At 40.6% G+C, this 13308-nt stretch overlaps 1 pseudogene; it reads left to right on the top strand.

Moving 5' to 3' along the window:
* The first annotated feature begins 1926 nt into the window (after positions 1-1926).
* Positions 1927-4484, top strand: LOC102471385 (sorting nexin-3 pseudogene; annotated as a pseudogene).
* The last annotated feature ends 8824 nt before the right edge of the window (positions 4485-13308 follow it).

Raw genomic sequence — 13308 nt, 5'->3', positions numbered from 1 at the left:
CCTACAAGTTCTGCATATTTTCAGACATTTGCAATTAACCTAAAGGTGATATAACTAATCTCTGAGATTATTAGGAAAGTGCAATAAAATTGAATTAACACAATATATTAGCAGCAGTCACACAGTATCTGCCAATATGAGTACTAATAACTTTTTTGTTTTACTGTTGTGACAGAGAAGAAAGTTTCTCTTTCCTTTCTATGTTTTTTAAGAATTATTTTATATTTTTGGAAAGGTTTTAGCTATAGAATTATTTTATTTTTTTATTATTCTACTTCAATTTGACCAGAGAGAGAGGGAGAGGGAAAAAGCAAATCACCAGGTCCAAGATTCTAACCACAGCCAGCCACATGGGAGTCCAGCACCCCAACCATCCTGCCAGCCCTAGAGAAGAAAGTTTTTGTTTGTTTGTTTGGAGAGGTTTTTGCTATAGGGCGACAGGTCGCACCAGAAAGAAAAAAAAAAAAAACAGAGAAAGACAGACCAAAAGCGAGAAATCACCCCCCAGAGGGGATGGTCATGCCGCAATACCTTCTCCATTCTCTCGGGATCTTAGGCATGCACACACACACACCCAGCATGAGTCTAAGCCACTGGATTCAAGACTCGAACCATGATCTACTACATGGGAGTTCAGCGACATAGCCATTACTCCAACTGCTGGTCCCAAGAAGAAAGTTTTAGTTAGTTATCTTGAATTTTAAAAATCAAAATAACCTTATTTCAATGGAATTCCTATTTTAAATTATTTCAAAGATGTAGAAACACAATATCCTCCTTCTCTTGGGATCCTGGGCATGCATGCACATGTGCCCAGAATGAGTTTTCAACCACCAGGTCTGGGACTCGAATCATGGTTGACTATGTGGGAGTCCAGTGATGTATCCATTATGCCATCTCCTGGTCCAAGAAACACAATATCCTTACCTCGTTACTCTCCCATCAGTAGAAGAAAGTACCATTCTTAGAAAATTTGAGTACTTTAAAATAGTGGTATCATGGGAACCAGCAGTTAGCGTAATGGCTATGTCACTGGACTCCCAGGTAGTCGACTGCGGTTTGCGTCCCAGACCCAGTGGCTTAAAACTCACACTGGGCACGTGTGCGTGCGTGCCCTAGATCCCAAGAGGAGAATGGAGGAGAAGGGATTGCGGCGTGACCATCCCCTCTGGGTGATGATTTCTTGCTTTCTGTCTCTATGTCTCTCTCTCTCTGTCTGGCGAGCGCACGGGCCCTATAGCGAAAACCTCTCCAAAAAAAAAAAAAAACAATAGTGGTATCATGACCAGAGATGAAACATAAAAATCAAGCATCTTATCCACATACATTTTTGTCCTTCAATTATTAATGTAAATAAATAGGCTCCTACAAAATTACTTCACTTCACACAAGTGTTCCTCACTTCATGCTACTTTTTGCAGTTCTATAAGAGAAACATTCAAAGTGTCAACTGATTGATTATTCTAAATCCTTCACTGTCTTCCTAATGCCCAACAGATTACCTTTCAAGAGAAGCAGTGTGTTAGATATTCCAGAGAAATGGGGTCTGTTTATAAATTTATTTTTAGAATTATTTTATTTAAATTGGTTTATCATTATTATTATTATTCAGTTTGATCTAAGGAGGAGAGAGAGAAAATGAGAAGGCAAACCACCAGGTCTGAGACTTGAACCAAGTTTGGCCATGTGGGAGTCCAGTGCTTCTAACCACACGCCACCTGCCAGCCCCGAGATATAGGGTCTGAAATCAAACAAACTTAGTTACAATCTTAGCTTAATCATTTCCTCAATCCAGGATCTGAAGCAGATCACAATCTTTCTAAGATGAGTTTTCTTCCCAAGAGGAAAATGTTACCACTCACCTTAAAACATGAATCACCTATCTTATAAGTAGGTAACAACTGTATAGCTCCTAGAACACATCCTATGATTCCAGACCCTTCTGACAGGCATTATTTCTGCCACCTGAATCCAGAATTCAACCTTATCTTCTATTTGTCCATCATAAGAACTCCACTGCCTAAAGTCACTCTTCTTACCACTACCACTGCTCGATTCACAGTAACAGATCTCAGCATATGAGGGCCTACTGAATGCCAGGCAGCCAATCTGGCTATCAATAGATAGCACCATTTAATAATCACGGGCATCATGAAGGATCTTCAAAATGTATTATCCACATTTCGCATCAAGTTCATCTCTACAAATTCTCTGCTGGCGTTAAAACTCTAAGACTTCTTTTTAAAAAAATTTTTTTTTAGGGAGATTTTTCCTATAGGACCTGTGTGCTCACCAGAGAGAGAAAGAGAGAGAGAAAGAGAGAAACCACCCCCCAAGGGGGATGGCCATGCCACAGTCCATTTGCCAGTCTCCTCTCAGGATTTTGGGCACACATACACACACACCTGGTGTGAGTTTTAAGCAGCTGGGTCCAAGACTCAAACCATGGTCTACATAGGAGTCCAGTGACATAACCATTATGCCATCTGCTGTTACTAGCCTTAAGTTTCTTGATAGGTTCTGTTAATGTCTTAACCATCTTTACATGTTTTCTACAGCCAGGTCATCTCAGCATACTCCCTCCAAACTTTAAATTCATATCATGACTTGCTTTCTGAACATTTCTATGCAAAACTAAACTAATGCTATACTTCCTGCTCCTGTGATCTCACCCACATGGTCTCTTATCTCAGTTGATGGGAAAATCTCTTACATTTTCATTTAGATGTCAACCCAAGAAGAGTAAAATTTTCATGAGTTAAGAAGCCAAGCAGACTCGAGTCCCTACATTTTCTCCTAGTTGAATTATTTAATTTTTGTCAGAGGGCACATGCAGTTGCCAGAGAGGGGAGTGGGGAAAGAAAGAAAGATGCTCCCAATGGGGCATGATCACACTGATGATCATACTGCAATCCTTCTGCCTCCATTTCTTCATCCTGTTGAGATTGTGGACTTGCATACACATATGCCCAACATGTCTTTCAAGAAGCCAGGGCTGGAGTTGAAACCATGTGGTCACCCATGTGGGATCTGGCTCCCTTAACCACTGGGACATGCAGCTGGCCACTCCTACTAGAATTAGAACCAACATTAATCACCTATAATGAGAAAACATAAAATCCTACTTTGGTATACTTAAGGCTTTATCTAGAAGAGGGAGAAACAAAATTAAATTTTATGGTAATACATAGTTATTAGAAAGTATCTATAGTTCTGGATAAAACAGAATAGTAACCCAATAAAATTATAATAACCAATTAGTTCAATATAATGAACTCACTATTAAAAATAAAGGAAGCATGGGGCCAGCAGGTGGCATATTGGTTAAGGTACTGGATTTCCACATGGCTGACCACCTTTTGAGTCCCAGACCTGGCAGCTGGAAAATAATGCCAGGTGTGTGTATGTGCATGCCTGAAATCCCAAAAGGAAAATGGAGAAGGGATTGTAGCTTGGCCATTCCCCTGGGGTTTAATTTCTCACTTTCCATCTCACTAGCATGAGCCCCATGTCCCCACAGCAGGCAGCCTTCCCTTCATTGGTGGACTGCGGAGGGGGTGGAGTGGGTCCAACCACAGCAGCAGGAGCTATAGAGAAATAGCAGAGACCATGACAGACAGACAGTAGCTGATCACCAAGCCACAGAATGATGCCTATGGGTCACCCAGCAACTTCCTCAAGATCAACGTAAGCAACCCACAGATGATACGGGTCTACTGGGGGTCAGACAAGACAAATCTTCCTCTTTTTAAACTAAAGGAATCTACTGTTAGAAGAAGATAAAGTGACTTCAAATGGCTGTGAAGTGAATTAGAGAGAGGTTATAGTTCCCCCACTCCCTGGGAAAGCGTTTTTACATCAACTACCTTTTAGAGGAGATGATGGAATATTTGATGACAATTTTACTAAGGAAAGGAAGCAAGGACTGGAATAGTTTATAAACAAGGTCACTTATCATCCTATGGCACAAAATGAACGTTGTCTTCACATGTTTTTACAGGATGAAATAATAGATAAAAGCTATACTCCATCTAAAATAAGGCATGCCCAAAGTTTGGTGAGAAGGGACAAAACCACGACTATTAGGTGATTCATATGTACCAGTGAAGAAGTCCTAACTTTTAGCATGCCGCACAGAAACTGGTATAACCTGACTTCAGTATACTAGTACTCATATACTCAGTTTTGTTTTATTCTGGTAGTTGACAAGAAGATAATTCACTTTGGTGAAAATTCCTCATTCCAGCCTCTCTATATAATTGTTCTCTCTGCTGTTTTAATGTGGTACATAACATAGCCTCACAAACCTATCACTCCAGTATAATATGCAGTGTTCTCATTAAAGTGACTGACTTGATCTTATTTACAGAGTTTTTGTGTCATGTTTGCTTTTGAATCTGACTAACTAAAATATTTCTCTTTCCCCCTTTTAATATGTGACATCATTTGACCTAATTTATGTGTAGGAGCATGACACAATTGGTTTCCAGGACTGCACATGTCAAATACACACCTGTGTGCAGAAAAATGTCTTCCTCTAGGAAGACATTTTTGTATTCGTTTTCAAATACAAATTAAAATGAATTTCTGATATGCACTGATTTTGTTGCTTCCAGTTTTTCTTTTCTCCCTGTGGCTTAACTACTTAACTCACTTGTTGAGCAGGATTATTTATTTACTAATTATATACTTCTCATTCCTGTAACTCTACTCCTCTCTAAACAGTGATGATATCAAATATGCTACCACCCTTTGAATGAGGTTTTTTTAAAAAAATAATTATTTAATTTAACTTACTTATTTTAATGTGACCAGAAAGGGACAGAGAGAGAGAGAGAGAAAGTGAGAAAGCAATCCATCAGGGCTGGGACTTGAACCACGGTCAGCCATGTGGGTAGGAGTCCAGCGCCTTTAGCCATCAAGCCACCTGCTGGTCTTTGATCTTTAAAACAAAACAAAACAAAATGAATGTGCCCAAAAAAGCATTCCTTAAGGCTTGAGTTGTTATGAAGCACTTTGTGTATTTGAAAAATGTTTTATAATCTCAAGTCATTCTTAAAAAGGCCCTTTTTAAATAAATACCATGAATAAAGGGAGGGGGGCTTAGAATTTACAGTTTACATGGTGGTACTTTGTCCTTTTCAAAATAAAACTTTGGGGGAGAGGTTTTTACTATAGGGTGTGTGTACTCGCCAGAAAGACAGAGACAGACAGACAGACAGCGAGAAATCACCCCCCAGGGGGAATGGCCACACTGCAATCCCTTCTCCATTCTCTCCAGATCTTGGGCACGCACACAAAACACCCAGCGTGAGTTTAAGCCACCAGGTTTGGGATTCTAACTGTGGTCGACTACATGGGAGTCCAGCGACATAGCCATTACACCAGCTGCTGGTCCCAAAATTTTATTATTTTTTATTTACATTTAATCACTGTACATCTTTACAGTGTACAACATGGTTTTTCCCAAGCATGAATACAGTACATATTAGTTAACTCAAAAACATTACTGTATACACTATCATCAACAGACAACTCATTTTTGTCTAGTAAATGTTTTGTTTGTTTTTTCCTGATGGTGATACTTTGTAAACCACTTCTGATAAAGAACACAAAGGTGTAAGGGACCAGTAGGTGATGTAATGGCTATTTTGCTGGACTCCCACATAGTTGATCACAGTTCAAGTCCTGGACCTAATGGCTTAAAACTCATGCCAGGCATATGTGCCTGTATGCCCAAAATCCCAAGAAGAGAATGGAGGAGAAGTGATTGCTGGGGGATCTCCCCTGGGGGATGATTTTTTTATTTCTGTCTCTGCCTCTCTGTTTTTCTGCCTCTCTGGCGAGTGCACGTGCCCTATAGCAAAAACTTCTCAAAAAAAAGTCTTAAGTAGAATTTGATGTCTGCTAAATTGATGAACAATTCAAACAAATCAGGTCCTATTATTTTACTTGACTGCTAAAACAAAATCATCAATTCAGAAAGATAGTGGGAGACAGAGAAAATGAATCAGCACCAACAGAAATGACAGGCAACTTTTCCAGAATGGACAAAATAAGTGCTCCCCAAACCTGAGTCATCTACTGGACATCACAGAACTAGAACTCAATAAAATCTAGGCAGGCTCTCATTTTCACATCATGTAAAGAAAGACATATCTTTTTGACCTCTAAATCATATTTCCCCATTGGAAAATGTGAATGCTAATAAGATGTTGAGTCCAGCTCCCCAAATTTGTCAAGATATTGGAATATCATTACAGAATCAAAAAACCACTTATAATAATAATGCTGTTACAGAAAAATGTAAACAGGAAATCATGGATATTCCTGTGACTTCACATCTTGCTCAGGAAACTGTGAGCTTCCCTGTGTTGTATTACCCTACACCCTCCCCTCCCTCCCCCGCACCAGGCAAGGGTAAATGGAGAGATCAATGGACTCACAAAATATTTAGGACAGTAGTCTCCCTATCTATGGCTTTGTTCCCAACAATTTGTTACCTGCACTCAACCACAGTCCAAAAATAGGTGACTATAATACAATAAGGTGTTTTGAGAGGAACAGACCATATTTATATAACTTTTATCATAGTATTTTTAAAATTGTTCTATTTTATTATGAGTTGTCATTGTTTACCTCTTACTGAGCTTAATAAATTAAGCTTTATCATAAGAATGTACAGATGGTTATAATGGTTGGACTTACCATTTATTAACTTTACCATGGTGCAAAAGTTATAGACATAATAAAAACCACACTTCAGGCCTGCAGGTGATGTGGTGATTAAGGTACGGATCCTATACAGCTGACTACATGGCTCAAGTCCAGGACCCAAAGGCTTGAAAAACACACAGAACACAGTAATTAATGTGACTTGACAACCTTCAGAATGGGAGAACATTTTTGTAAACTATGCCTCAGAAAAGGGACTGAACCAGAATACACGGGGAACTCAAGTGGCTTATCAAAAAAAAAAAAAGAGGAACCAGCAGTTAGTGTAATGGCTATGTCACTGGACTTCCATGTAGTCAACCACGGTTCAAGTCCCGGACCCGGTGGCTTAAACTCACGCTGCATGCATGGGTGTGCATGCCCAAGATCCTGAGAGGAGAAAGGAGGAGAAGGGATTCTATTCTGGCGTGGCCACCCCCTCTGGGGGTGATTTCTCACTTTCTGTCTCTCTGTCTCTCTCTGTCTGTCTGGCAAGTGCACGCACCCTATAGCAATGCACGCACCCTATAGCAAAAAAAATCTCTCTAAAAAAAAAAAAAAAAAGAGAGAAAGAGATCAACCCAATTGAAAGATGGGAAAATAACTGGACAAAAAACTCTCTGAGGAAAACATACAAATGCCAAAAAGTACTTGAGGAAATGCTCAGCATTCCTCATCACAAAGGAGATGCAGATTAAAACCACAATGAGATACCACCTAACCCCTGTCAGGATGGCAAAGATTAAAAATACAAAGAACGTTAAGTGTTGGCAGGATTGTGCTGAAAGGGGAACTCTCCTACACTATTGGTGGGAATGTAAATTGGTCCACCCACTGTGGCAAACAATATGGAAGTTCCTCAAAGACCTACAAATAGAACTATCATTTGATTCAGCAATTCATTCCTGGTTATCTACCCAAAGGACAGGAGAATGCTCAGTTGGAAAAGTGCTTGCACATCAAGGTTTATTCTGGCATTATTCATGATTCCTAGGACATGGAACCAACCTACATGTCCACGAATAGATGAATGGATTGAAAAAGTGTGGCACACATACTCTACAGAATACTATTCAGCCATAAAAAGCAGATAGAAAGCGGTCGAATATGAAAGATTTTTTTTGCTGAGTAAAGCAATCTAGGCTATGAAAGAGAGACATTTAGGTCTCCACTTAATATATACTGATTGTCCACACTCTATGGTAGAGATTGAAAGACGGGAGGACATAAAAGCAGTGGAAATAGTTAATAGACACTGGAGACTGTGTGGAAGGAGGGCAAGAAAGGAGAAGAGTATAGGGAAGGAAATCAGAAAAAAATAGAGGCAAGATATTTGTGGGGCACAGAAATGGTTTATTACCTGTTGATAACTTGTATATTATTCTCAACTGGTCTGGTCTGAGGTGTATTTCATGTTGGGTAATTTCTCTTTATAAGCCAAATGATGGATAGTGGTTGAATTTTTAAAAATAATAATAATAATAAAATGGGGTTAAAAAGATAAAATGGCCAGAAAAGAAAAAAAAATACAAAGGGCACTATGTGTGTACATGCCCAAAATGCCAAGAGGAGAATGAGGAAAAAGGATTGTGGCATGGCCATCCCCTCAAGGGGTGATTTCTCACTTTCCCTCTCTGTCTCTGTTTTGGTCTGTCTTTTTCTGGCCAGAGCATGTGCTGTATGGCAGAAATGTTAAGGAACAAAAAAAGTAATAATCATATTTCAAATACCCATATAGCCATTCTGCCTTTTACCTTCAGTACAGTATTTAATAAATTATATGAAATATTCAACAGTTTATTATGAAACCATTGTAACTGATTAATTTCCCACCTGCTGAAGAACAACATTAGTACAGAGATGAAACACATGATAGGGAAGTGTACATATACACTGCTTTAAGGAAAATACCAGACCTCTCATTCCACCCCAAGCCTCAAGAGCTCAGCACTATCTTAAGAATCAACCAGCAGGTGGGACTTAGATTATGATCAAGGGGAGGCAATCCGACATCTCCACAGCTCTGTGGGAACAGAAGGCACAACACAGTGGAGAAGAAGCCCCAATGATTTGGGGAGAAGGGTGAATACCTTGAGTGATAAAGCCTACCACACCCTCTCACATTAGAGACTGAGGAGTCTGGGAAATTCCCCATGTCTGATGAGCAGGGTAGGCCTGCACTCTCCCTCTTTTCAGACTCAAGTCTTGAGTAGCTATTTATCTCAACTGAGGCCACCCACAGTACAGCTCTTCTGAACCTCCTTGAACTGTAAGTGTAGGCAAAGGAAAGGGGAGGAGCTCCTGTCAGAGAAATGGGCACCAAAGATCTCCCCTCCAAGTCCTCGGGGAGAGATAGAGCACTGCCCCCAGACCACCTCCTAATCCTGAATTGCACAGTCTACCCACCAAACTCCTAGCATGAGTCTGCTCAAATGCAATAGGCCTCCATGAATCCCTGAACTCTATAGGTTGCAGATTCTAGTGAGGACCCTGCAAATATATCTGTCCCTGGCCCCACCTACATGACCTTTTCAGGGCTGCATTCAAGTACAGAGGTTTGCCCGGCTGCCAGAAATTAGAGGCAAGGTACACAGGCCTGGCTCAGATCTGAAAGGTTTGGCTAGCCTGTGTCCCCTCCTGAAACAGCTTACCAGGACAATATCCAGGTCCTGAGAGCTGCTCTGCCCTGCCCCTCCCAGATAATAGGCAAGCCCAGCAGGCTTCATGGGAAATAAGGACTCCTTGGCCTGATAAATCTTGCCCCCTTCCCTCTCTGATCACCTTTCCAGGTCCACATTTGGGCCTTAAGAGCTGCACCCTCCTTGAGTGTTCTACACAGGATTCTCAGGACCTATTTTTTAGGTCTCAGAGATAGGTTTACCTCTAGGTCTTCATTGGCCACCATGCCAGGGCTGCACTGGGTCTAGAGAATTACTCCACCACCAGGCTTCAGACAGTCTATACAAGCTTTGCACCATTTTGAAAGATGTTTACGGCCCCCCGTGGATGACCTTGCATACCTGAGACTTAGAGCTACTCCACCTTTGAGCATTACAGAATCTATTCCATATATCAGGAAGAAGTGAGTATTCCTCCAGATGCCTAAACATCAATGCAGGGAAACAAGAAATACGAAAAAAGAAATATCTCTCCCCAAAAGGAGCATAATCATTTCTCACTTACAATGGGGAAAAAAATCACAGAAATGTTAGAGATGAAATTAAGAATATTGATTAAAACAAAACACAATGAGATGCAAGAGAAAACAGACAGCTCCAGAAGAGTTAATCCATGACATGAATGATGAATTCTATAAAAGACAGACATCTTTAAAAAGCTATAAAGAGATAGATATCTTTAAAAAGAACAACAATATACAACTCATATCTAGCATTTTTTCCTAACCACAATGAAATCAAACTCGAAACCAAAAACAGAAAGAGCCTTTCAAAACAAAGTATGCCAAATAGATTCAACACAAGAAGATCCTGTCCAAGGCACATCATAGTCATAGTGGCAAAAGTCAAGAGATAAAGAAAGAAGCATGAAGTTACTTATAAAGGACACTCCATCAGATTACCTCAACTCTCTCAACAGAAACCATGCAGGCAAGGAGGGGACAGAAAGACATAGTCAAAATTTTTCAAGAAAAATGATTTCAGCTGAGAATACTATATCCAGCAAGATTATCCTTCAAATGGGAAGGATAAATAGAATGATTCCTAGATAAACAAACACTGAAAAAATTCATAAACACTAGACCAGCTCTTCAAGAAATACTTATGGGAGGTGCTCATGCTCACTGCAGGGGTCAGAGGTCAGGGTGAATGTCTCGCAGGGTGGGAGTGATTTCTTGCTTTCTGTCTCTCCAATGAGTGCACACACTCCATAATAAAAATCTCTGTCTCATAAACAACAAAAACAAACAAACAAACACACTAAAAAACTACCTGTGAAAAACACAGGGAAAACTGTGGGAGGCTGTACACCAGCGAGTCTGCTGAGGCCATTTTTCATGAGTCTCTTACTATTGCCATCTTAGGCTCAGAGAGCAAACAATTACAAAGGCCACAATTGGCTCCCCTTCAAAAAACCTCACCTTCAACACCACACTCTGATTGGCCACTTCACATAGCAAATCAGTGAGCTTAGAATCCCTCACATTTGCATACCCGGGTACCTCATGATTGATCCACAAAGCAACCAATCATAACCTACCTTTTGCTATCCTTCATTCAACCAATCACAGCCCACCAATGTGTATATAAGCACGATCTCTGGCCCATAATCGACAGACGACCAGGAAGACGACGACGACCAGGAAGACGACGACCAGGAAGATGACGACGACCAGGAAGACAACGACTGAAGAGCCCGAAGAGCTGAAACACCGTGCAGTCTCCAGACGACCTGGGAGACCCTGAAGAGCTGTAACACTACATTGTCTCCGGACGACCCTGAAGAGCTGTGACACCGTGTTGTCTCTGTGCTGCTCACAGTAGACGACGCACCCCTTAAGAGCTGTGACACTGCGTCTCCGTGCTGCTCACGGTAGACGACACGACCCTTAAGAGCTGTGACACTGTGTCGTCTCTGTGCTGTACCTTGCTGCCCACAATAAACAGACGACACACAAGACACGGTGTCGTCTCCGTGCTGTAACACTATGCTGCTTGTCCTGGCTCTCACTCCTTCACTCAGGAAACCCATTTGGCTGTCCCCCCCGGGTCAGGACAGGAAACACTTAAAGAAATTGAAGTAGGCAAAAATTTATTAAATAAGAACCCTAAATCACAGGCAACATCAGCAAATTAAATAAGTGGAATTATACCAAGCTAAAAAGCTTCTGCACAGGGACCAGCAGTTAGCATAATGGTTATGTCGCTGAACTCCTAGGTAGTTCGAGTCCTGGACCCAGAGGCTTATACTCACACCAGGCACATGTGCATGTGTGCCCAAGATCCCAAGAGGAGAATGGAGGAGAAGGGATTGCAATGTGGCCATCACCCCTGGGGGGGGGTGATTTCTCACTTTCTGTCTCTCTGTCTCTCTGGTGAGCACACGCACCCTGTAGCAAAAACCTCTCCAAAACAAAAAGCTTCTGCACAGCAAATGAAACAATAGATAAGACAACCCAGAGACTGGGAGAACATATTTGCAAACTAGACTTCAGATCAGAGAGTGATAACCAGAATACATAGGAACCCAAATAGCTCACCCACAGAGAGACTAGTAATCCAATTTAAAGCTGGGTAATTGATCTAAACAGACAACTCAAATAAAGACAAACAAGTGGTCAATGATATATAAAAGTGCAATAAGTAAATAAATGGCATATGAAAAAATATTCAACATCTCTTATCATGCAAAGCCAAATGCAGATCAAAACTGTAATAAAATATCACCCAACCCCAGTCAGAATGGCTACAATAAAAAAATTTTTTAATTAAAAAATAAAAAAGAACAAGTGGCAAGATTGTGGTGAAAAGGAACCTTCCTGTCTTGTTAGTATAAATACAAACTAGTAGAGCCACAATGGAAAGCAATATCAAGGTTTCTCTACATTTTTACTAGTAAGCCTATTTCTTGGTATTTACCCAAGGGACAGGAAATCATTCAATCAGAAAAACACTTGCACATCCATTTTTATTGTAGCATTATTTATAATAGCTAAGACATAGGATCAACATATGTGTCCAAAAACTGATAACTGGATTTTTTTTTAATAGGGCACATAAACACAATGGAATACTACTCAGCCATAGAGAACAACAATATCCCAGGTGACAGCAGGTAGTGTGGTGGTTAAGGCACTGAACTTCCACATGGCCAATCACGGTTCAAGTCTCACACCTAGTGACTTGCTTTCTCACTTGCCCTCACCCTCTCTCTGTCTCTTATGAGTGCATGTGCCCTATAGCAAATTTAAAAATAATTTTAGTGATAAATAAAGTTAATTCTTTTTTAAATTTTTGAAGATTTTATCTTTTAATTATTTATTTTAATTTGACCAAAGAGGGACAGAAAAAGAGAGAGAAAGTGAGAAAGCAAGTCACTAGGTGTGAGACTTGAACCGTGATTGGCCATGTGGAAGTTCAGTGCCTTAACCACCACACCACCTGCCGGCTCCCAAGAATTAATTAATTCTATTTTTAAAATGATAACAATGATATCCTGTCATTCAGTACAAAGTGGATGAATCTAGAAGATTTAAAGACAAATGAAATGAGCCAGACTATGAAAGACAAACACTTTATGTTCCCCACTAAGTGTATACCAAATGTCTGCATTCCATGGCAGAAACTGAAGGAGTCATAGAAGACAAAGACATAGAAGTAGAAAGGACAACAGTAGTTACTAGAGACTGCATGAGGGGATGGGGGATGGGTGGGAAACACTCAGGTAAAAAGCATTTAATAGACCCAAGGATGGATGGTGGGGGAGAGACAGGAGCTGGAGCTGGTGGTGTGGCAGTTAAGATGGCTGGATCCTGCATAGCTGACTTCATGGTTCAAGTCCTGGACTTGGTGACTTGAAAAACATGTGAGCCCAAAATCTTGACAGAAGAATGGGATTACAGCTTGGCCATCTCTC

Source organism: Tupaia chinensis, unplaced genomic scaffold (genome assembly GCF_000334495.1).
Source record: "Tupaia chinensis unplaced genomic scaffold, TupChi_1.0 Scaffold143594_1, whole genome shotgun sequence".
Taxonomy (NCBI): domain Eukaryota; kingdom Metazoa; phylum Chordata; class Mammalia; order Scandentia; family Tupaiidae; genus Tupaia; species Tupaia belangeri.
The sequence above is the reverse complement of the archived record's forward strand: the minus strand, read 5'-3'. Positions and strand labels throughout refer to the sequence as shown.